Source organism: Carettochelys insculpta, chromosome 4 (genome assembly GCF_033958435.1).
Source record: "Carettochelys insculpta isolate YL-2023 chromosome 4, ASM3395843v1, whole genome shotgun sequence".
NCBI classification, from domain to species: Eukaryota; Metazoa; Chordata; order Testudines; family Carettochelyidae; genus Carettochelys; species Carettochelys insculpta.
This window is the reverse complement of record NC_134140.1, coordinates 23,651,558-23,678,109: the sequence shown is the minus strand read 5'-3', so window position 1 is coordinate 23,678,109 and position 26,552 is coordinate 23,651,558. Positions and strand designations below refer to the sequence as shown.

Sequence of the window (26,552 nt, the reverse complement as noted above, 5' to 3'; positions counted from 1 at the left end):
ACTGCTAATCAAAAGGCAGAAATATACTGGGAAAGTTTCAAATTAGTTCGTAGTACTAGGGGAACATTTTTTCAGATTTCAGTGTGTCAGCTCTTTTTTAAAATAGAATGCACAGTACCTGATAATTGATCAACTCTGAGGGTAGAAAGGCCAGACATTGCCTTTTGTGGCCTCTGGTTTGAATAGTAACAGTACATTTTCATGCTGAGTTTAGATGAATTGGCTCCTGCTTGTGCATGCTGGGCAATGTCCTTTCAAATTCTTGGTACTGGCAGTGAATATGAATTTGAACATGACTTGCAGATGTTAAGCTTATTGTAGGAAAACCCATCACAACGACTTTGCGCATCTAGTGTGTGTTCAAAAGCCAAGGGGCATATTGGAATTACTGAATTAAGTCAGTTGGTATAGGTTTTTTCCCTGCTCTGTGATGGCCTCTCTGGGCACGTAAACATGCAGTTGGTGACAGCTTATCTAGCCCCAGAACTCCCAAAACTACTTTGCTGTCTGAATATTGTTTCTGAAGAGAAATCTCAGGAAATTTGGCTGTTTTTGAACTAGATAGGGGTCTCCACTACACCTAGAGTGACTCCTTTTATTTTAGTGGTATATCTGAGATCAGAATCTGGTGTTACTTTTTTTTAAATTAAAAAAGGAGCTGTGTTAGGAACATCACAGATAGGTGCAGGGAGATCTCACAGCAAGAGTAGGTGGTATTTATGGCATACAAAGAGGCATCCTTTGTTTTACACACAGTGATTTATTACTCGTGTGCCCATTGCACTCTTAAAACTGCCAATTTCTTATTTTGATGGGGATTTTCCTGACTAATAAAATAGTAAGAATGAACATCAACTAACAAACAGATGTTACTTTTTAGGAAATACTGAGTTTTGAAGAACCTTTGTTTTTAAAATCAGAATAATGATATGGAAAAGTTGGATTTAGCATAGTGTATTTTGTGCAAGAAGGTCACTTATTTCAGCGACAGCATTAATTCTCCCTTCAAAAGGGAATGGGAGATAGTGTCAAAGTGCTAAGGAAGGAATATTATTTTGTCCTATGCTATGGTTCTGTTCTTCATTACAATTTTTCTCTGATGATGTGCAGTGATAGAGTGCTGTTAGCGGGGCTCCACAGGTGTAAAGGCCTGAAATTCAGTTAATGGTCCTGTTCATGTTCTGTGAACCAGATTAAATTCCAGCTCACTCTCTTCTTCGGTTGTGTTGGATTTGAAGACAAACTATTACAAAAAAACAGCATACCCTTAATTTTGGTGGCTATATATGGTAGCTCTGACTCCAAAGATGCACGAAGCAGATCTGTGGGTAAGAAAGTGAAATCAGGTAGATAGCTTTCTGAGTAAACAATTACGTTCCTAAGGTGAGATTCCCCATTCACATAACAATGTTGTTACAGTGCTAGATCCAAAATATACTGTGCAAAATAATGGAAAATGGGAATTTACAAGGAAAATATTAGGCAAATGAATATATCACAGGTCTGCTATTGTAACCCTAACCCATATATAATCAGCCCATTGTCGAAATAGGGAAATAGTTCCCTTGCACAATCTAGTGTGGTTCCAGCAAGTGTTGGTGCCTAGTCTTGCCACCTGCTGTGTTCCAATATGTAGAAGGAGGATGTTTTCATAACTAGGGTTCGGGTAACTATCCGTCCCGTATTTGGCAGGATGGTCCCACATTTGGGACGCCAAAAAGGCATCACTACTGATTTTTTAAAAGGGACTTACTGTCCTGTATTTGGGCCCTCCTCACTGCTGACCTTTTCCGCCAGCAGCTGTGCATGTGCAGCTGCGCGCTGCTGGCTGGAGAGCACATAGATCACTTCCCCAAGCTTTGGGTAAGTGGGGGGAGCGTGGGTAGCTGCCGTGTCCCTGTAGCTTCCCTGGGGCTCCTAGGGAGGGCCACTGGCTGCTGCTTAACTGGGGCTCCCAGGGAGCACTGGGGGCTTTTGCTTCCCCAGACTTCCAGGGAGGGCTGGCGGCTGCCACTTCTCCAGGGCTCCTGGAGCACACCGATGGCTGCCACTTCCCTGGGGCTCGGGGAGGGCAGGAGGCTGATGCCTCCTTCCTGGCTCCCCTGGGGCTTGGTGGAGCTAGGAGGAGATGCCCCCCCACATCTCCCTGTCCCGTATTTGGGACAGGGAAATATGGTCACCATAACTAAGGTGTTGGGTGAGGGCCAGGAGTTCTGGGTTCAGTAGTGGTCTCCAGTGCAGAAGTTCAGTGTGAACCTCTGCAGGTCTATTGAATCTTTCCTTCCCTCAGTTCCCCTCTGTTTTGAGGGCTTGTTCCTTAGTGCTTGTAAGGTGCTCAGATATGGTGGTGATGGGATCTGTATGAGGAGAGAGTGACACAACAGTCTCTTACAAGAAATAGCCCTCTCAGACAAGGTTTTGTAGCAATGGAGAAAAACTTCCTAACATTTCATAATCTTCTTGGTAGAGCTCTTTTCTAAATGACAATTGACATCAAACAATTTAATGCATTTTCACAATTTGTTAAAACTAAAGCCTCCACATTTTTTAGTAGGAGTGAACAAAAGAAATAGCAATCGCAAGGAAGCCCTTTGAAGTCTACAATGTCCTAGCATATCTTTGGGGAGACTTAAAGAAAAATTCATAGTAAAACAAGGAAAATAACTGAGCAGCCCTCTCAAGTCTTCTCTTTCTGCACATCAACCAATATTATCTAAGAATATTCTGGGACTGTGTTCCGGGAGTAAAAGGGGTTCGCTGGATGAGTGGTGGACGGAGACTAGATGAGCAGTGAATGTAAAAAAGCTTTATTAACAATGGCTTAATCAATGTTATGAGGGGAATTAAGGGGAAATACCTAGCATGCTCTAGTTGTCCACCCCAATACGATGTCAGGTGATAGACAGGGGAAAGCCTGTACTTAAGGGGCAGTTACCAAACCGCAGATGGTGAGCAGAGCCCATGCCAACATCTAGCTAAAAGGGTCTGGATTTTCGACAGGTGGGACAAATGACTTAGGCCGGCTGACAGGTTTATCAAGGTAGATGTCTTCAATTTGGGAGTGGAGAGTTAACTTTTTATCGGGGTTTGGACACAGAAGCAACCCCTGGGCCAATGCCAATGCGTTGTGCCCTTTTGCCCTTTTTAAGAGCTAGGAGTTTTTCCTTTTTAGGACCTTTTAATGCTTGGTGAGGCGGTGGTCTCACTTTTGCATATGTGACTAAGCCCTTAGCTGGCCCAGCTTCCTCATATGTGACTGAGGCCTTTCCTCCTCGACGGTGGTTTGTCAATGCACACTGGCATGCCCGGTTCTGATTGGGTAGCGAAGCCTTGATCATGCACAGGGTGCGTGCAGGCTGTGGCTTGCAACACTGTCATGGTTACGCCACAAACGGCTGTGCCCACAGAGTGTTGTGAGCTTCACTGAACAGTGGCATGACTGAGAAGACCACTCTTGCTCTACCCAGCTATATAACATGAGATCACAGCAGAAACTCTGAGAAAAGTGAAGGAACGAAAGGACAGAAAATAATGTCTGCAACGACGAAATTCTGGATCTTCAACATGAATGTAAAGAGTGTGCTCTTGTATGGATGCAAAAGCTGGCATACTAAAAAGTCTTCAAATGATAAACTGCAGCCATTCATAAACACATGTCTGAGGTGCATCCTTTGCATCAAATGACAAGACTTTGTCACAGATGAGGAGCTTTGCAACACAGCAGGACAAGAACCGCTCGATGTTCAAATCAAGAGAAGAACATAAGAACATAAGAATGGCCATAGTGGGTCAGACCAAAGGTCCATCCAGCCCAGTATCCCGTCTGCTGACAGTGGCCAATGCCAGGTGCCCTAGAGAAGGAGAACAGAAGACAATGATCAAGTGATTTATCTCCTGCCATCCATCTCCTGCCCTTGTACTGAAGGCTAGGGCACCATACTTTACCTCTGGCTAATAGCCATTTATGGACCTAACCTGCAAAAATTTATCGAGCTCTTTTTTAAACCCTAATAGAGTCCTGGCCTTCACAGCCTCCTCCGGCAAGGAGTTCCACAGGTTGACTGTGCGCTGTGTGAAGAAAAATGTCCTTTTATTAGTTTTGAACCTACTACCCATCAATTTCATTTGGTGTCCCCTAGTTCTTGTATTATGGGAAAAGGTAAATAATTTTTCTATATTCACTTTCTCCACACCATTCATGATTTTATATACTTCTATCATATCGCCCCTCAATCGCCTCTTTTCCAGTCTGAAAAGTCCCAGTCTCTCTAGCCTCTCCCCATATGGGACCCGTTCCAAACCTCTAATCATCTTAGTCGCCCTTTTCTGAACCTTTTCTAATGCCAATATATCTTTTTTGAGGTTAGGAGACCACATCTGCACGCAGTACTCAGGATGTGGGCGTACCATAGTTTTATACAGGGGAAATATGATATCTTTTGTCTTATTATCTATCCCTTTTTTGATAATTCCTACCATCCTATTTGCTTTACTAACTGCCGCTGCACACTGCGTGGATGTCTTCAGAGAACTATCCACTGTAACTCCAAGATCCCTTTCCTGATCTGTCGTAGCTAAATTTGACCCCATCATGTTGTATGTGTAATGTGGGTTATTTTTTCCAATGTGCATTACCTTACACTTACCCACATTAAATTTCATTTGCCATTTTGCTGTCCAATCACTCAGTTTGCTGAGATCTTTTTGTAGTTCATCACAATCCCTTTTGGTTTTGACTGTCCTGAACAACTTGGTGTCATCTGCAAACTTTGCCACCTCACTGCTTACCTCATTTTCTAGATCATTGATGAACAGGTTGAACAGGATCGGTCCCAGGACTGAGCCCTGGGGAACACCACTAGTTACCCCCCTCCATTGTGAAAATTTACCATTTATTCCAACCCGTTGTTTTCTGTCTTTTAACCAATTCCCGATCCATGAAAGGATCTTTCCTCCTATCCCATGACCGCCTAATTTACATAAAAGCCTTTGGTGTGGGACTGTGTCAAAGGCTTTCTGGAGATCTAGGTATATTATGTCCACTGGGTGCCCCTTGTCCGCATGTTTATTAACCCCTTCAAAGAATTCTAATAGATTAGTTAGACACGACTTCCCTCTGCAGAAACCATGCTGACTTTTGCCCAACAATTTGTGCTCTTCTACGTGCCTTGCAATTTTATTCTTTACTATTGTTTCTACTAATTTGCCTGGTACTGATGTTAGACTTATCGGTCTATAATTGCCAGGGTCTCCTCTAGAGTCTTTTTTAAATATTGGCATTATATTGGCCGTCTTCCAGTCATTGGGTACCGAAGCGGATTTAAAGGATAGGTTACAAACCACTGTTAATAACTCTGCAATTTCATATTTAAGTTCTTTCAGAACCCTTGGGTGAATACCATCTGGTCCTGGAGTCTTGTTACTATTCAGCTTATCAGTTAACTCCAAAACCTCCTTTAATGTCACTTCAATCTGGGAGAGTTCCTCAGATTTGTCACCTGAAAAGGCTGGCTCAGATTTAGGAACCTCTGTAACATCCTCAGCCGTGAAGACTGAAGCAAAGAAATCATTTAATCGCTCCGCAATGGCACTGTCTTCCTTGATCGCTCCTTTTATATCTTTATCGTCCAAGGGCCTCACTGCTTTTTTAGCGGGCTTCCTGCTTCTAATGTATTTAAAAAACATTTTACTATCATTTTTTGAATTTTTGGCTAGCTGTTCCTCAAAATCTTTTTTGGCTTTTCTTACTACATTATGACACTTAATTTGGGAGTGTTTGTGTTCCTTTCTATTTTCCTCACTAGGATTTGACTTCCACTTTTTAAAAGCTGCCCTTTTCTCTCTCACTGCCTTTTTAACATGGCTGTTAAGCCATGGTGGTTCTTTGTTAGGTCTCTTAGGCTGCGTCTACACGTGCACGCTACTTCGAAGTAGCGGCAGTAACTTCGAAATAGCGCCCGTCACGTCTACACGTGTTGGGCGCTATTTCGAAGTTGAAATCGACGTTAGGCGGCGAGACGTCGAAGTCGCTAACCCCATGAGCGGATGGGAATAGCGCCCTACTTCGACGTTCAACATCGAAGTAGGGACGTGTAGACGATCCGCGTCCCGCAACATCGAAATAGCGGGGTCCTCCATGGCGGCCATCAGCTGGGGGGTTGAGAGATACTCTCTCTCCAGCCCTTGCGGGGCTCTGTGGTCACCGTGGGCAGCAGCCCTTAGCCCAGGGCTTCTGGCTGCTGCTGCTGCAGCTGGGGGTCCGTGCTGCATATACAGGGTCTGCAACTAGTTGTTGGCTCTGTGTATCTTGCACTGTTTAATGAAAGTGTGTCTGGGAGGGGCCCTTTAAGGGAGCGACTTGCCGTTGAGTCCGCCCCGTGACCCTGTCTGCAGCTGTGCCTGGCTCCCTTATTTCGATGTGTGCTACTTTGGCGTGTAGACGTTCCCTCGCTGTGCCTATTTCGATGTTGGGCTGAGCAACGTCGAAGTTGAACATCGACGTTGCCAGCCCTGGAGGACGTGTAGACGTTATTCATCGAAATAGCCTATTTCGATGTCGCAACATCGAAATAAGCTATTTCGAAGTTGGGTGCACGTGTAGACGTAGCCTTACTGTGTTTTTTTATTTGGGGTATACATTTAAGTTGGGCCTCTAGTATGGTGTCTTTAAACAGTTTCCATGCAGCTTCGAGGGATTTTAGTTTAGTTACTCTACCTTTTAGTTTCTGTATAACTAGCTTCCTCATTTTAGTGTAATTCCCCTTTTTGAAATTAAATGCCGGAGTGTTTGACCGCTGCGGTGTTCTTCCCAACACAGGAATATTAAAAGTTATTATATTGTGGTCACTATTTCCAAGCGGTCCAGTAACAGTTACCTCTTGGACCAGATCCTGCATTCCAGTCAGGACTAGATCGAGAATTGACTCTCCCCTTTTGGGTTCCTGTACTAGCTGCTCCAAGAAGCAGTCATTTAAAGCATCAAGAAATTTAATCTCTGAATCCTGTCCTGAGGTGACATGTACCCAATCAATATGGGGATAATTGAAATCTCCTATTATTACTGTGTTTTTTATTTTGATAGCCTCTCTAATCTCCCTTAACATTTCAGCATCACTATCACTGTCCTGGTTACGTGGTCGGTAATATATTCCTAATGCCATATTCATATTAGAGGAATGAATTGTTATCCATAATGATTCTATGGAACATGTTGATTCCTTTAGGATTTTTGCTTCATTTGATTCTATATTATCCTTCACATATAGTATCACTCTGCCACCCGCACGACCTGTTCTGTCTTTCCGATATAATTTATATCCCAGTATGATAGTGTCCCACTGATTGTCCTCATTCCACCATGTTTCTGTGATGCCTATTATGTCGACTTCCTCCTTTGATATGAGGTACTCCAGTTCACCCATCTTATTAGACAGACTCCTAGAATTTGTGTAAAAGCACTTTAAAAAACTACCACTATTTATATGTCTGCCTTTCACAGACGCTTTGGATTTTTTTATATGCAATTGTTTCACATCTGATATTGCCCATATATTATTTTCCATGTTCCCTATCTGACTAACTTCTAGGGAATCCCTATCTATGAAGCCTCATGTAAGAGAAGTCTCCGTCCGATCCAGGTGCTCCCCCGCACCAATTGGCTTTCCCCCACCTCTTAGTTTAAAAACTGCTCTACGACCTTTTTAATGTTTAATGCCAGCAGTCTGGATCCACCTTGATTTAGGTGGAGCCCATCATTCCTGTATAGGCTCCCCCTACCCCAAAAGTGTCCCCAGTTCCTAATAAATCTAAACCCCTCTTCCCTACACCATCGTCTCATCCACGCGTTGAGACTCTGAAGTTCTGCCTGTCTATCTGGCCCTGCGCGTGGAACTGGAAGCATTTCAGAGAATGCCACCATAGATGTTCTGGATTTCAGTCTCTTTCCTAATAACCTAAATTTGGCCTCCAGAACATCTCTTCTACCCTTCCCTATGTCATTGGTACTGACATGTACCACGACCACAGGCTCCTCTCCAGCCCATAAGTCTGTCTAGATGCCTCGAGAGATCCGCAACCTTCGCACCAGGCAGGCAAGTCACCATACGGTTCTCCCGGTCATCACAAACCCAACTATCTATATTTCTAACGATCTAATCCCCCACTACTAAAACCTGCTTCTTCCTAACAGCTGGCTCTCCCTCCCCCGGAGAAGTATCCTTGGCGCGAGAGGATACCATAGCACCCTCTGGAAGGAGGGTCCCTACTATGGGATGGTTTCCCTCTGCTCCCATTGAGTGCTCTCCTTCCCTGAGCCTTTCTTCCTCCGTAACAGCATCAGGACTGTCAGATTGGAGGTGGGACAGCCCTACTATGTCCCGGAAAGTCTCATCAACAAACACCTCTGCCTTCCTTAGCTCCTCTAGTTCAGCCACCCTGGCCTCCAAAGCACGCACTTGGTCTCTGAGGGCCAGGAGCTCCTTGCATTGAGCGCACACATACGCCACCCGCCCACAGGGTAGGTAGTCATACATACTGCACTCGACACAATAAACAGGATAGCCCCCACTCTGCTGCTGGGCTTCTGCCTCCATTTCCTACTCTAATTATATATGAGGGTTTAATTAAATGTTTCAGATAGAGGTTGTTATAAAGGATTTAAGTTTAAGTTTAAGGGCAATAGAAGTCACTGGCTCCCTCCACGCTCCCCCTCTAAACTCCCCTCTCAAAACTCCCTCCTGTTAGCACTCACCCTGTTCACAAGCACCCGGTAGCAAGGAAAGTGGGAATGGCTAGGACACACTCTCAGAAAACCACCATCCAGCATAGTCCTTCAAACTCTCACATGGAACCCACAAGGAAAACACAAAAGAGGAAGAACTTGGACAGCATGGAGAAGATCTACTAAGATTGAAGGACAACAACTGGGGTACTCCTGGAGTCAGCTAGAAGTTTTGTCTTGAGACAGAGTGAAGTGAAGGAGATTTGTAGATGACTTTTGCTCCACTCAGAGGACAAGGATTTAAGTCAAAGTAAGTCAGAGCAACATCAAATCAAGAGCTGGCATTGTCTTGTTTGCTATTATAGATGGGAAAGTCTTTGTAGTGTTTAAAGGAATATGGGATGGTAATCCTAACATCTCTCCAAGAGATTTGACTTGTTGCAGATAATGTTAGACTAAAGTCAGACTCTGCCTTCCTTTTTTATCTTCCTTGTGCCTTTGCCTTCCTTGTGCAGTCCTAGCACATACTATCTCATTCTCCAATGACCTTCCAAGTCCTCGGTTTCCCAGTTTGTGCTATGAAGTAGGTATTGTGCTTGATTTCTCAAGGCACTTCATTTTGTGGAAGAAACATGAAATGAAGGTGTGAAACACTTGGGCCGTGGTTCCACTACACCTCCCTTTTGGAAGGGGCATGTAAATGCAGCTATTCAAAAATACAAATGAGGTGCTGATATGAATATTCAGTGTCTCATTTGCATAATGACAGCCACCAGCCTGTTGAAAGTGCTGATTTCAGAATAAAAATAGCCATGTAGCTGGGGTTCCTTCAAAAGGGTGCCCCAGTTTTGAAATCCCCCTTCTTCCCAAATTTGCTTTCGAAACCGGGGCACTCTTTTGAAGGAACCCCAGCTACATGGCTATTTTTATTTTGAAATCAACACTTTCAAGAGGCTGGGTGGTCATCATTATGCAAATGAGGCACTGAATATTCATATCAGCATCTCATTTTCAAACAGCTGCATTTACATGCTCTTTCCAAAAGGGAGGGGTAGTATAGCCATGACCTTGGAGTCATTAAAGATTGTACGTCTGTATGTACCTTTATTAACTAAGGCATCTCCTGGCTTGAGTAATTACATTCTGCCTACCTGAATTCCCTGTTTAGTTTCAATTGTATATGGCATTTGTATTCACAGCCCATTTTTCATTGATATGTAGAACTAGAAGGGACTTCGAGCTGTTGTCTAGTCCAATCCCTTTCTGTCAAGGCAGGACTACATCATAATTGTTACTAGACCATTCCTGACAGCTGTTTGTCTAGCCTGTTCTTAAAAACTTCCAGTGACAGAGACTCCACAGCCTCCATTGTCATATTGCCCCCAATGCTTAACTACTTTTCAGTTAGGCAGTTTTTCCGAATGTCCAGCCTAAACTTTCCTGGCTGCAATTTAAGTCTATTGCGTCTTGTCCTAGTCCCAGAGATTAAGAAGAACAATTTTTCATCCTCCTCCTTATAAACAATCTTTTATATACTTGAAAACGGTTATGTCCCCCTTTTCTCTTCTCCAGATTAAACCAAATTTTTTCAACCTTTCTTCATAGGTCATGTTCTTTAGATCTTTAATCATCTTTGTTACTCTCCTCTGGACTTCCTCCGTTTTGTACACATCTTTCCTGAAATATGGTGCCCAGAACTGGAGTCAGAAACAGAAGAGTTATTTCTCATGTCTTGCTTACAGCACTCCTTCCAGTAGAGTTGTGATGGGGTGTTCTGTCTAAGGTGGCCAGGCAGGCCTACTAACTTCACAGCTGCACATGGAAGAAGAGCCAGAGGGCAGGGGCTGATTGCAGCAGGCTCAACTGGGAAGGAAGAGGCAGGACATATGTAGCCAGCAAGCTGGCAACAGGCTGGGAGGAGGGGAGGAACCAGAAATTGTAGCAAGCAATCTGAGAAAGGATCAGTGCGGGTCAGGAGAGTAAGCCTAGAACTGCTGGGCTGAGGGTCCCTGAAGTGGAACCCATAATAGATCCTGGTTCTTCTACCAGCTGCAGAAAGAGTGGCACCTGAAGGTTTGAATGGGAAAGACAGGTGAAGGGGAGACTTTGACAATACGCTGAAAGGGGGAAACGCTGAGTGGTCTGGATGGAGGGCTAAGTCACTAAGAGGAGACTGCAGTTCCTGGAGTGGGAGAGGGTCTGCAGGCCAGAGAAGGAGATGGAGTGAGGGCATGCAACTCCAGGAAGAGGAAACAACCCAATGAGCTAATCCCCACAATAGCCAGGAGGAGACACCAGACTAGCAGTGAGTGGAGCACCCCATTGCAGCAGCCCAGACTGATGTTTCCCTTCCCCCGCCCAAGAGTGTTACACTGCTGACTCATATTTATTTTGTGCTACGCTATGACCCCCAGATCCCTTTCCATAGTGCTCCTTTCTAGGCAGTCATTTCCCTTTTTGTATGTGTGCAGCTGAATGTTCCTTTCTGAGTGGAGTACTTTGCATTTGTCCTCATTGAATTTCATTTTCCATATTTCAGATCATTTCTTCAGTTTGTCCTGATTGTTTTGAATTTTAATCCTATCCTTTCAAGTATTTGCAATGTCTCCCAGCTTGGTATTGTTTTTGAACTTTATAAATGCCATTATCTAACTCATTTACAAAAATACTGAGTAGAGCCGGACTCAGAACTGATCCATGAAGCACCCACTTGATAAGCCCTTCCTGCTTGACTGTGAATCATTGATAACTGGCACCATTCCTGGAGAGTAGCTATGCGCCCACTCTACACAAGGTCCAACTTGGTTGTATTTCCCTAGTTTGGTTATGAGAAGATAATTCAAGACAGGCTCAAAAGCCTTATTAAAGTCAAGATACACCAGATCAGCTACTTCCCTCCATCTTTGCTACCCTGTCAAAAGGAAGTTTTTAGGTTGGTTTGACATGATTTGTTATTCGCAAATCCATGTTGACTGCTACTTATCACGTTATTATCTTCTATATGTTTTCAAATTGATTACTTGATTATTGGCTCCTTTATCTTTCAGTGTAAGGTGATAGGTATGTAATTCCAAGATTATCCCTTTTTTATAGACTGGTACTGTATTTGTCTTCTGAAATCTCTCCCATCTTCCATGAGTCTTTGAAGATAATCAGTAATGACTCAGATATTTGCTCAGTCAGCTCCTCAAGTATTCTAGGATATATTTTATCAGGGCATCGTGAGTTCACATCTAACTTGTCCTGTCTTTACCTGAGTTCCTACCTCTTTTTCACTGGTGTTCCCAATCTAGCTACTATTTTTTATTTTTGATGGAAAAAGAAAAAAAATTGTCACTTGTAACCACTCGCATGCATTCTGTTATCTTTTCGCCCTACACAACGAGTATCAGACCTTCCCTATCCTTGGCCTTTCTCTTGTTTTAAAGAATTTGCAGAATGGCTTTTTTTAATCACTCATTATATGTTTGGGTAGTTTAATCATTCTTTATGATGTGGCCTTTCTAATTCTGTCCCTACATACATATGGTGTTCGTTTATAGTCATCTTTGTAATCTAACCTAGTTTCCACTTTTGTAGGACTCTTTTTTTTGAGTTTTTGATTATTGAAGATTTCATGATTAAGTGAGTGGTGTCTTGCCATTCCTCCTGTCCTTCCTATGTAGTGGGATAATTTGTTCTTGTGCCTTTAATAATGTCTTTTTGGACAGTTGCCCACTCTTGAATGTTTTATGAATTATGGTGAAGAATTAGTTGCTCAGACACTGTTCCTATGAGCAAAAGGGTCTGCATAGATAAAGTCCTTGGCCTACACAAGCCACTAGAGATTTTAGGTGTCCCCATTTTTGGCTGCCCGACTTGTGATATCTTGAAGGATCTGATTTGAAGGGAAGATGGTGAGCAGTTTCTGAAAATCAGACCCTTTTAAGACATTGCAAACAGAATAACTGAGATATTCAAACACAGTAACGGAAGTATTCAAAGTCCCTAGTAACTTTGAAACTTTAGGCCTTCGGTGGTAGTAAACATCTTCTGTATTCCCTATGAGAGATGTTCACTTTCTATCTTTAACTTGTCTTACAAGAATATTTTGAAGTTTAATTAGTTAAAATTTGGAAAACACCTTAAGATCCCTTGACTGATGGCTACAAAGAAGATCAAGTTATTTGTTATCTGTATTGCATCATGACCATTCTGACTGTTCTTAGTTACAAAAAAATTATTGTTAGCAAAAGACGTTGCCAGAACTTTGATTTATGTCTCAGTATCATCCCACTCGATTTTTTACAAGGTTTGACCTGGTTTATATTATAACACATTGTTCTTGAGAGAATTCTTTTGAGTAATTTCTGAAAAATGTGAGGCCAAATTTGCCCAGGTATTTTTGAGTAAACTTCCTTGTCTCAGAAAAGTTTGTACAGATCTCATTGAAAGCAGATTTTGACTAAAGAGTTTCAGCTGAAAGAGAAAATTTTCTGTTACATTCTTCATGCAAAAGCAGATCACAAAAAATAAATATCTCAGAAGAGAAACCCTTAAATTTTACTTGGAAAAGTCCTTCCCCTCACCTTTCTGGGGGAGATTAGAGAATGAGTGGAGCAGCATAATTAGTATGGACAACACGAATCCTCTAAACCAAAAGATGCTGGAATGAAAGCAGTTAGAGACACTTGTTCATTATTCTGCCCTAACAAGTTTCCCCAGAAGCTATTTCATAGGTCTGAGACATCTCAAGGTACAAATAGCACAAAGTTCCAGGAGCACAAGTAGTTCAGGGTGTCTGTTCTTGAAGTCGTCCTTTTTTTTTCCCCTCAGAACAGTATTTAGGGTAAATAGTGCTGTCATAGACCAGAAAAGCATATTGTGTCATATTGCTTCATGAGCATACTCCCTTAAAAATCAGACATGCGATTAGAAAGACTCATTAGCATCTTACGAGGCCACACCCTTGTCTGAGTACATAATTAGAACACAGAACTGACTTTATCCCCTTCGTTTATTTAAAAATTCAATTTTACAGCAACAGGACACTCCAGCAGAGGCTCTCAGGGGACTATTGTATTTGTTAAGTGGTTAATGTCACTCAGACTAAGATCTTTTGTTTCCTAATGTTGCCTGATTCATGCTGAACATTCACAAGAACATATTGCCTACTGTGGCTAATATAATATCCTTATGTACAACTTTCTGTAGTTTTTATTGCATTATTGGAGAGTGATTTCAAAGTGCAAATTTTGAAAGTCAGCAAAGTAGTTTTGCACTAATTAATAGTATTAGATGTATGCTTCATGGGTCTGCGAAGAGATGTGTATATATATGAGAGAGACAGCCTCTCCATTTGTAAATCCGAGGCTGATATCATTATTGATCGCTTCAACAAATTGTAGTTTGATTTCTGGGGCCAGTCAGAATTACAACAATTTATTTAATGGATTTTGATATGTCAAGTAAGCTAAGTTAGAATCTTACAAAAAGTGGAAACATAGGCAAATTACCAATGCTTAATTTGTAATGAAAGAGGCACCAGGGTTTAAGCCTCTAGGTGGCAGGGCTCAGGCAATTTTTGAACATCCATGACTGATGCAGCAAGCCCAGAGGTACCTGGGTTATGAACTGACAACACTAGAGATGCCAAGGGTCAGCCTTGTCAAATCCTGGAACAAATTAAACAGTGTGAATCATGCAAAGTAAAAGGCAATAAGAAGATTATTAAATACACGGGGAGCAAGAGAAGAAGGAAAAAAAGTGAAGGTCCTTCATGTAATGGCGGAGAGCAATAACCAATGACATCAAGACAGCTAAGGTGTTTAATGCCTATTTTACTTTAGTAAGCAGTAAAAATGTTAATAGTGACCAGAAACTCAACACAAAAAGGGGGAATGAATGCAAAACAAAATGGGAAAAACAGATTAAAGAATATTTAGATAGGTTAGATGCATTCAAGTCAGTAAGGCCTGATGCAATTCATCCTAGGGTACTTAAGGAACTAGCTGAAGCAATCTCAGAACCATTAGCAATTATCTTTGAGAACTTTTGAAGGCTGAGTGACATTCCAGAGGACTAGAGAATGGCAAACATAGTACCTATCTTTAAAAAGAGGAGCAAAGATGAGCTAGGCAATTGTAAACAGTTCAATCTAACTTAGATACCTGAAAAGATAATGTAACGTTATTAAAGAATCAGTCTATAAGAACTTTGAGGATAATAGGGTCATAAAAATAGCATGGATTTGTCAAGAACAAATCATAACAACAAACCAAACTTCCTTTGACAAGGTTAGTGATCCTGTGAATGGGGCGGGTGGAGGGGGTGGGGGAAGATGTAGATATGATATTAGTAAGGGTTTTGACACAGTTTCACTTAACATTCTTGTAAACAAACTGGGGGACTGTGGTCTAGATGAAATTACTATAAGGTAAGTGTATACCTGGTTGAAAGTCTACACCCCTAGGGTGCATCTACACTAATAACTAACTTGAAAGTTAACTTTGAAGTTAGACACTACTTCAAAGTAGCCTGCAGAGAGTCTGCACACGTTTTCCCTTACTTCAAAGTTAAGGGAGTCCAACTTCAAAGTCCTTACTACATTCCCAGCAATGGAGTAGCGCCCTACTTCAAAGTTTAATTTCAAAGTAGGGTGTGTGTAGACGCTCAACTTTGAAGTCTGTTACTTTGAAGTTGTATTTCAGAGTAAACAACTTCAAAGTTATTTTAGTAGTGTAGGCAGGGCCTTAGAGTAGGTATTAATGCTTCTCAGTCAAAGTGGGAGGAGAGCGCATTGGACTGGTGTCCCAAAAAGGTCAGTTAGAAGTCCAATACTGTTCAATATTTTCATTGATTACTTGGATAATGGAGTGGAGAGTGCACTTAGAAAACCTGTGGATCACACCAAGCTGGGAGAGGGTTGCAAGCATGTCAGAGGACAGGATTAAAATTCAGAATAGTCTTGACAAATTAGAGAGTTAGTTTGAAATTAATAACTTGAAATACAGTACAGATAGGAAGGAAAAATCATGAGCATAACTGTTAAGCAGAGAACATCAGGCTGGGTGGTAGTACTCTTGAAAAGTATCTGGGAGTTATAATGGATCAAAATTGAATATAAGTCAGCAGTGTGATGCAGTTGAAGAAGGGCTAATGTCACCCTGGGGTGTATTAACAGAAAGGTTGTATGTAAGACATGGGAGGTAATTGTCCTACTCCACTAGGCACTAATGAGGCCTTAGCTAAAGTCTAATCCTGAGCACCACACTTTAGGAAAGATGTGGACAAATTAGAGTTTTCAGAGGAGAGCAAAAGAAAAAAAGAAGTTTAGAAAAGCTGACCTATGAGGAAAGATTTTAACAAGTGTTTTGTTTTGAGAAGAGAAGACTGAGGGAGTATCTGTTAACATTCTTCCAATATGTTAAGTGTTGTTATGAAGAGGATGGGATGGTGTTCAGTTATTCTCCATTATCCTCCTATAAGTAGGACAACAAATAATGGGCTTAATATGTAGCAAGGAAACTTTATGTTAGGAAAAACTTTCTAAGTACAAGAATAGTTAAGCTCTGGAACAGGCTTCCAATGGAGACTAAACAGGGTTTTAACAACAGTTTGGATAAACATCTGTCAAGGATGGCCTAAGTTTACTTTGTTCTGCTTCTGGGCAGGGGACTTGGCATAATGCCCTTTCCAACCCTACGTTTTTGTTATTTTATGATAAAATTCTTTCCCTTTCTTAGATGTGTCTTCATCATTAAAGCGGGATCCAGGAGAAAGAATTTAAATATCTGTTGCTGCAAGCTGACAGTGCAAATTAAATTTGAATTGGATGAGCAGCATCAGAATAGGACAGTGCTCAATGGAGTTCTTGATTCTTTGCCACCAGCGATTTTCGTGTGCAACAGTGTTTGAGAAGTATTAAAGACCTCCTCGTTGAGCTGCTCATCAGTGATGTAGTTCAGCTGATTTCACTTGATTCCATATAAAAGGCCCAGTCTCACTCATTACAGCAAATTGAGACATTCTCTTTGACTTTGTTTGTGGGTTTTGGGACAGGTCTTAAACCTCTGTGGCCCTTCTGCAGTGTCCGCTACTGAGGACTAAAACAGGTCCTAAGTGACTGTCTCATTCCTAATGTGGAACCCAGTGTGTCAAACTCATCCACTTCTGATGTCAGCCTTATTCCATCCATCCCCATTGCTAAAATACCTGAAGAAATATAGTCACTCCAATGGTCTCAGAAAGGTAGCCATGTTAGCCTGAATCTTTGCATAACAAAGCAAGCAGTCCTGTAGCATGTTAAAGACTAACCATGTTATTCATTAAATAATGAAGATGCATGGCAAAGACCCACTTCTTCAGATTCTGGATCAGAATTGAGCGGAATTTTGAAGAAGTGGTCTTTCCCATGAAAGCTCATTACCTAATAAATAATATTTCTAGTCTTTATGGTGCTACAGAACTGTTTGCTTTATGATTCCAATGGTGACTTTTATTTTTGAGTACATTGGTGCCAGTATTTATTTTCTTAAGTCTACTTTTGCCCTTCCTGTCTCTCTTCTGGACTTACTTGGCTGGTTGCTGTGGTTTTCGAATGTGGTCTTTTATTTCAGTGTTTTTATTGCATTTTAAATAACTTTTTGAAGTGTGGTCTTAGGTATGAGGATCAATAGCATTGGTCAGTTGGTGCAACTGGGAGAAGTGCGTTCTTCTCGTTCACTTATTCCTAATCCATCTACAGTTTTATCCCAAGACCATAACTAAAGTATCTAAGTGCCTTCTGCAAACAAACAATATGCTGTTGCTTTTCATATTTTTCTCCCCAAGGAACTTTAAAGCATAGTTAATACTGGTAATTGAGTGACAGCACTGGAGAATAAAGATGTTTGTTTTTGGACAGTACAGTCATCCCCCTGACTCTGTTGATATGATGTTTAGAAACTATCTTTGTGGGTGCAAAAATTAATGTCTCTTCTGTGAGTAGAACGGGGCTGAGATATGCAATGCATTTTCTCATAGGCCACTGAATAGCCATTTGATGATAACAAGCCCCATCTTCAGAAGCTATACATTTCATTTACACTAGCTGAGGATTTGGCACAATATTCTGATCACTGCTGAGCAAGATCTGAGCCAGTGACCCAGAGGTGAAAAGCTCTGTATCCCATTATCAGTTCCCCCAGGGGATTCAATCTTTCCAATTTTCACTGTGTTTAAGGATTCATGCTTTCTCAATGATGATTGCCTTTGGCAGAGGTGAACCATTCATAACAAATGAGTTTGGATCATTTCCCTCACTACTGCACTCCCCCTCCCACACCCTGTTATAACAGTTTAGATAGGCAAGAAAGCAGTTATTTACTAACATTTGTAGGAGTTGAGCAGAAGAGCGGCACAGCCTCCTTCTAACGCAATCTTCAGCTCGAAATCATGCAGCCTGCTGTCATGAATGAGAGGAAATGGGGGTGGCTGTACAACATGCACGTATTTATAGTCCAAATCTTTGCCATTAACTAAAAATGGAAACCCTCTAAATCTGGACATTTTATAAGATTTGAACTTTCCTTATCTATGGGCAGCATAAAACCGAAAATACCCCTCTTTTTCATACTGAATAAGAAATGCAGCATGGTTCAGACTCTGATCTAAGTTAAACCCTGATGGGGTTTCTTGAACTTATTGTAAAATATAAGAAGTGCAAATCTGGAGAAAGTTGACGGTTTGATGAATTTCAGCTTCAAAGTTCTCAGAAAGAATTAGCCTTCATCAGTAGAAGCTATTTCCTTATTCCCAGAGAAAATGAGTGGACCCGGGATGCTGTATTCTAGCCGAATTCATTTACAATATCAAAATATCACAATTTTACCAACCTACCTTTAGACTCTAGGATAAGGAATTTGATGCAGGAGCCTAAGAGTAACTTAAAAAAAAACCAACCAAACCAAACAACAGCAAAAAACCCCACCAGCAAACCACATCCATTGCAGTGAGTCTTATAACTGGTACTAAGTATAGCATTGTAGCAATTGCAGCTTGGTCTGGGGTATGGGCTTTGAAACCTGGTGAGGAAGTTTGGTCTCAGAGCCCACGTGCCAGCCAGCATCACATCCTCTTTTCAACAGGGATATTGGATGGGCCAAAGAAGGCCAAAACTTAAGACTAGTGCACTCGTAATACAGCCAGGACATAGCTATTGCCAAATCTCTCTCTAAAATCTCTCTGCCTGATTTTTGTGTTTGTTTACACTGATGTTACATCCATTGATTGCTTGTGACTTACACTATTGTGAATGAGAACCAAATCAGATTCTTTTGGGCCAGTTTTGCTCTTGGTTCTGCTGGTGTTACTAAACAACATTTGGCCCGTTTTGTCAAACTACTGCAGGACTCCAAGTATTTAGCACCCTCTGACACAGTTAATCCTTTATTATTACTGGTTGCTATTGAGACCTGTAAGTACAGACACTGATGGGGTCTCCTAGAGCTGGGACTAAGAGACAAGAATCTATTCTGTTAGACAAACAGCATTAGCTTGCAGCCAAAAGTCTCTCAGTTCTAATCCTTACCTTTTATAGAGATTCCCAATGAGATGAAGTAATGTTATATCCAAGAAGTCATGCAAGTGAGAAAGTATTTCAGTAAATGCTTTTGGCCATGGTATTTAGACAATGAGCTGCTTGGAAACCCAATTTCCTTGTTATATATAATATAAGGGTGTAGCAAGGACAGGCTTTTACTCTAGAATTTCTGATTAAATAAGTGGGTGGAAAATGGAGATTCTGTGATTAAATTTGTAAGATAAAAAAAGATTTGACACAACTGAAGTAATCCCTGTTTTTCATATTGAAAAAGCATGCTGTGTCTCTAAGCACAAATGCTTGTGAGGATGATCATATTCAGCAGCCTGTTAGAAGCAAATTTAACAAGCCAGCTCTTAATACGCAAGGAAAATCAATTTGAACTGATTGTCCGAAATGGTAGTCAGTCACTAAAAGTCACAATGCCACCAGCGGAGTCTGATCACATTCCCAGTGGAACCTTATGGAATTCCTCAGTGCAACGTGCCTTTGCCACCTGTCTTAGTTCTTTAAAGTGTGGTTCAATCCATTCTGATTCAATTTTGTTTTTGTTCTTTGAGTGTTTAATAACCATTTCCAAATCCTCACACGGTTGGAGAATGACATTGTCAGGAACAGGTGCAGCCCCCTAAAATTGTATGTGATAATACTTGTAATAGTACTTGGGAGAAAGGAAATGGAAAATTAGTTCCTTCAGGACAGAATTGAGTAAACTGAATTGAGAGGTATTAGTATAAAATTATGATGATTTTTTTTCTCTTTGGTTCATTTTCTATAGTGAGGGAAGGAGGCTGGGCTTGTGGAGGTGGGAGTAGGATGACCTACATTCTAATGCCAGTGGTGACTGGCTCATTCTCTCACCTTGGAAAGGTCCTAGACTAAAATTTTCAATCCAGACTGCTTGTGTCCACAGTCAGATGCTTAAATAAGTAACCTGATTTTCAGAGGTGAATGCACAATTTGTTGCAATTCATAATGAGCATCATCCAGAGCTCTGAAATTTAGGTCATTTTATTTAGGTACTGAAATTCAAATGGAGGCACCTCAAGATTGCAAGTCTTGGCTTAATATCTCTGTGCTTGTTTTTCAATGATGCTGGGTATGCAGAACTCCCAGGGAAGTCAGGGGGAGCTCATCACACAAAAATGTGGTCCCTTTTCCCTCTGTTTCCTTGTGGTTAAATTGGGATGGTACTACAGGCCTTACTGGGATGTTGTGAGGCTTCATCAGTTAGGTCTTGAGCCTGTAAGTTACTGAACATCCTCAGCTCCAACTGATGCTAATGGGATCTGAGGGCACTCAGCACTTGTGTGCTCAAGACTCTTCTGGGAATATATGTAAATATTAAGTATTATGAATCTATACCTTAATGTTCGTGTCAGAGTCCCCATCTGTTGGGTCCTTAGCCAGTGACACTAGCATCTGCATCACAACTACATGCTGAACATCACCCTGACAAAATAGCCCAAGTGTGCAGTGCCTGTGGCCCCACAGCAACCATGCCCCAGGCCGGTGACTGGCTGGACACAAGCCCTCTCATTGTATAGCTGGACTGTAGAACCCCAACAGGCAGAGAAAGCTATTGAAACAATGAGCTACTGCCAGCTGCCTATTACCAAGACTCACTCAGTACCTTGTGTAGCCTCCCACTGTCACCTGTTCCCCCACCTATATTTACCTTTCTAACTTGCTGGTTGACTCCTTGGAATGGCTCTCATGGGTACTGACTGCTGAGAGAATGAATACCAACCATTGCGTGTGGCTGCTTCTGATAAAGATTGACCTGCCAGCAGTGTAACAAACTGAACACAGTAGACTGCAGCTCTGAACTTCCCCATCTTCCAGGCTGTTCAGGAGGCAGAAGTTGCAGTTAGCATTCCCTACTGCAGTGTTCCTTATGTTGTGTTTGGTGAACAACTGGCAGGTGTGCTGCGAGCATCTGATATTTGTTTGATATCATACACTGGTATGTGTTTTCTGTTATTAAAACCAGGTACAGTGTTACTTCTTCATTGCTATGATACCTGATTAAATGACTTTTTTTGTTTTTGCTGTTTATGTTGCTGTTTTGGGTTTTGTGAGGTGTTTTTTTATTTTTTTTATGTTTTTGGTTTGACAAAAATTTCTTTGAAGAAAATTTTCATAGGTGTTCCACATTAAAAATATTAATGTTTGGTCTCAAAAATGTTAAGAAATACTGCCCTACTTCACCTTCAGTGGGGACTAGCCCTTCATAGCAATGCTAGTTTATTTTACTTACTTTTTTACTTTTGGTTCTCTGGTTTTTTCCCCTGGCTGTTTCACAGAAGCGGTTTGAACTCTTTTCTTTAAAGAGAACGTTCTGGTGACTGTGCAAGACCCTCCCTTCCTTTGGGTATTTTCATTACCCTTTTCAATTTCTTTTTCTGGGTAGTTTGCTTAGACTTCCCTATGCTGCTTCAGTCTCGTAAAAAGCAGACACAGCCATCCGTCTCCTTCAGAGCAAAAGGATTAGAGGGGTCAGATGGTGTAAAAGTACATACTGAATGGAAACAGAGAGTAAGCCGTGCTAGTCTATACACTATCAAAACAAAAAGCAATCAAGTAGCACTTTAAAGACCAGCAAAATAGTTTATTAGGTGAGCTTTCGTGGGACAGACCCACAAGAAGTGGGTCTGTCCCACGAAAGCTCACCTAATAAACTATTTTGCTGGTCTTTAAAGTGCTACTTGACTGCTTTTTGTTTTGATACTGAATGGAGAATTCCCCACTAGAAAATCAGTTTATTGACTAAGGGAAAGTAGCTGAGGTGAGGAAGGAATGACAGGAACACTTAAGGGTATTGCTGTCATGGGTAACCTGTGGATCACAGAGTATGTCAACCCTCCCCTCAGTTTACGAGCCTCCTTTTGGCAAATATAAGTGATCATTTAGTAGGAAACAACCTCCCTTCCGAGTCAGTACTGAACCCATTAATCAACCAAGATACTGATTAATTAGGATAAATAAAGGTCTGGTAGCAGGTTTGCTAAGAATAGCAGTGTTAAGCTTGCTATCCTGGCCAAGTTGTAACTTAGGCAATTACATTCTGTTCACCTCAGTCATTTATCTTGTAGATGGTACCATCGGTGAGTATGATACGTTACAGGCAGCAGGTCTGATTCTCGCTTTACACTGGCATAGATTGGTTACTTCAGTAGAGTAACTGCTTGTTTACATTTGGGAGAGACCCTAAAGGTGTGTAAAATCTGGGAAAATATCACCCGTTGTGGGGTGCAGCTTGTTGCTGGTAGAATGTGAGTGCTGTTTGGAGTAGGAGTTGTTTTTTTATTGATTTTTAGAACAACCCTCTATTAGAATCCTGACTTAAGTATTCTAATGCAAAATATAAATACTGTTAAGACTAGAGTGAATGGTATGAGTTATTTATGCTGCTGGGGTTTTTTTTGTTACTTTTACTATCAAAATATTTTATATTGTGAGTTAGGTTTTTCTATGGTTGATTAGCATTGCATAAGTGTTCATACAAGTCTTCAAATCATGAGCCAGGCCACAAAAATCATGAGATGTAAAAAGATTCCACGGTCTTTCTATTTGTTTTATGGCTTTTGAGTTTTTACTGGACGTTGGGATCATGTTTGCAGGACTAGAAACTTACTATTTTTTGTTTTTAATGAATGCTGAGAATGGCCATGATCACGTGACTCCAGAAGCTTGGAGAATCAAGAGCATTGTTAAACATTGCAAGATTCCTGGTAACATTGCAAGTGTTTTCAACAGTGGCATTGATTGTCTAATGTGCCTGGTACGTTAATCAAATTAAATGTTCCCATGCAGAAGTAGAGGCGGTATGGGGAAAGAACTTAAAGGGTGGCCTCCTCTAGTGTCAATTGGATGATATACTGTTTTATTTCTTGTCCTGAGCTATATATATGGATCAGAGTTGCTATAAAAGTGCAAAGAATTATTATTTTCATACATCTAAATGTGTATTTCTTTGCATGAACTCCTTTACAAAACCATACTGTTCTGATGCTAGTCCTGACTCGAAAAACAAAAAATTATCTGTAATTGTTGCATGGCTATATTTTATTGGTTTATATGTTTATAGATGCCATGATCCAATGGGGAAATAAATCCTCCTATTCCCTTACATTCAAAGCAAATATGTCTTTAGATAGAATGTTCCACTAGAAGTTTTTATTGTTTCTGTCCATGAAAACAATACCAAAAAGGAAAAAGGTCTTAAATTTATGTTCTATAAACATCTAGATTAGCTATTTGTAGTCAAATTAACAAAATTTATTCCACTAGCTGGCTTGTATAGTCACAATTTCACATACAATATCTACATACACTGAAACCTGCACACAGAGTGCTGCATTTGATAGAGCTAGTAGTCTGTTATACAGATGTAAGCAACCACTCTAAAGTTGCCTGAGGGTTTACCGTACAGTAGGGTCTCAATGTTCGCAAGGGTTCCGTGTTGAGAACCCTCATGAATATTGAATTTCATGAATATGGTGCCTGGCTGCTGGCACTTCTGCCTGGGGTCCTGGGGGAAGAAACAGCTGCCAGCTCTCCTGCCTGGAGCCCCGGGGGAAGCGGCGGCTGCCAGCATTCCTGCCTGGAGCCCTGAGGAAGTGTCCGCTCGCGAATAAATGAATTCGCGAACACTAAGTTTGCGAATAGTGAGACCCTACTGCATCATCTTGTTCAACATTTAGTTGAAGATCTTCTCTACTCGGCATACGAACTTTGCACGTTTTTGAGAGTTTACTGTGGCAGAGCTATCTACCACTGATGAAAGCGAGCCCAAAAAGAGGGAGAATATTAAAGGTTTAATAATGAAAACTATCTTAATTTGAAAATCCTTTCTTAAACTTTATCTGATGAGCCACTCCATAGGGAAAGATTCTCCTATGTAAATAAAGAACCATAAATAAAGAACCACATGAGAAGAGCTCTCCTTTGTCTTGCCCTTTACATTACCAAAAGCAGAAAGACCTGGGCCTTCTTGCCCAAGTGGAGTGGGTTTTTTTTTTTTAATGTTTTCTTGATTTGCTCCAAGAGAAGCCAGCAGTGCTTACCTCTGGACTTAACCTCACATATCTATTCGAAGGTAGTGAAATTGGAGTTGATTTTATCATTACACAGCATCACATGTTGGCAGTAAAGAAGTACTGCAATATCCCATTGAGAAGAATTGGGAAACTGACAAATACTAGTTGAGTTGGCTTTGAAGATCAGGGCACTGAATTTGAGCTATTATTCTGTGGGAAGCCATTGCAGTGTCAGGTGGACTTGATGACCTCTTGAGGTCCCTTCCAGTTCTATGATGCGTGAAGCATATGTTAGCAGTAGCTGTGATTGCTAATGTGTGGGGAGCAACATGTTGTGTCAGCTGAAATATGTGCAGACCTCTAGTTTTCAGTCTGATGTTGAGTGCATTTCATGAGTTAAGCATGGAGGTCACACATAGTGAATGTTGCCCATACATGGATTACCTTGTCTGTCTTGTACTGTTGACGAGAACATGCAAGCCTACGTGCATTTAACGTATTTCACATAATGTTACCATTTTTATGGCTTCTAGGTAAAACAAGATGTAGTTCCAACTATTAGCACCTCAGAAGTTCATTATCTAAGAGCAAATTTCTTTTAAATATTTGTGTACTTTGGATTTTGATGTTCCTATGCTACCGCATCTAGCACCACCTGCTTCAAATCTTCCTTCTCTTATCTGTCAGTACATCATTTCATGCTTTACGAAGTGATGCAGATTGCAAAACCATCTGTTCATTACTCATGTAGGCATTTTGTGAAATATGAATGAAATATTTCATGTCTAAAAGAATCATTGTCACCTGAATCCAGTTTGTATAGTACTTTGGATCTAGAACTTAGTTATTTTCTTAATGGTCCTCTATCTCAGTACAGTACTGGTTTAACCAACGGCAGTTTTCAATTTTAAATCTCCCCACCCCCTTCACCCCATACCTTTTCCATTTTAACGTAGTTTGGGGTGTGTTTACTTTGTGGAGAGTTTGCCCTGGTTAGAGGTCACATGTCTATTTACTCAGGCCTCTGTGTATGTATATGTATGCATAAGTATGTAATGAGTGTATACATACACATGTGAGGGAGCAAGATTAAGTTACTGAACCTTACAGCAAATTGACAATGAAAAATATTGCAGACCTTTTCACTGAAATTTTTTACAATTGTAATTCAAAAAGTGTTAACCCCACATTACTCTGAGCTTTACTTCCCCATCTGTGTGCTCTATCAGAGCCACTTTTGCCATCTTCTTTTGATTTGAAGGAGTTGTACCTTTTAAAGCCACTGCCATCCTTATTGTATGTGTCAGATAGTACTGGTTTCTGCAACAGCAGGTTAATATCGTTGTCTGACAGAATTAAACGATCAAGAATAACATTCCGAGCTTTTTCAGAGCTATAGGGGCCAGCCATATGCAATAATAGAGATATGACATTATTCAGCACACATTAGAGAGTAGTTAAATGACATGATTGGATCTTTTGTGGGCTCATAAATTTGACTATAGTGAACTACTCATCTCTTGTCTTCTGTTGAGTCATTTGGCTAAGATGTGCCTCTAAGAATCAGGATCTCATTAATTTTCCTCAGGATGATCTGCATTCACTATTTTTTTTTAAGTGTTACAAGATATGGAGATGTTACGAACTCCATCCCAGATCCCTAGCTGGTATGAATCAACATAGTGTCTTTGATTTCAGAGGAATGATTCTAACTTGTGCCAGCTGAGGATCAGCTGTTTTCAGAGCAAAATAGACATTTCATGAATGAAGAAAAATACGATCATCTTTACAGATCAAAGAATAAAAATGCTGTGGAGTTTAAAATTTCATATGTAAAGCCCCATTAGTGTGTGGAAGAAAAAGGAAGAAAGTCATATTGTTCCACTATATCATTCTGTGATTAGGCAGTAACATCTGTAAATGTTCTTAATAATAGTAACAATGAATACAGTACTTTAAAAGTTGAGCAGTTATTCCATTTCCCCAGTTTTGTGTGTGTGCGTGTGCATGCATGCTAATGACCGCTGTAACTTAATATTGATTTAAATACTATTAATCTTGATTATCTTTGACTGTAGCCTTGATTGTCTTGAACCTGGTAAACTGTCTGTATTTTTCAAGCCCAAAGCTGTGTGGCAAGTGAAACTTTTTTTTTTTTTTATGGGAGGGGGTTTGGGGGCAGATTTTGAGATGCACATGTTTGGAGATCTTTAAGGCACTTGGTGGAATG

General features: G+C 40.9%; 1 protein-coding gene across 6 annotated transcripts in view; it reads left to right on the top strand.

Annotated features, from left to right (window-relative positions):
- The window catches only part of SORCS2 (sortilin related VPS10 domain containing receptor 2), an 822,591-nt gene that overhangs the window by 112,452 nt on the left and 683,587 nt on the right, over positions 1-26,552 (top strand). The window lies entirely within an intron of this gene.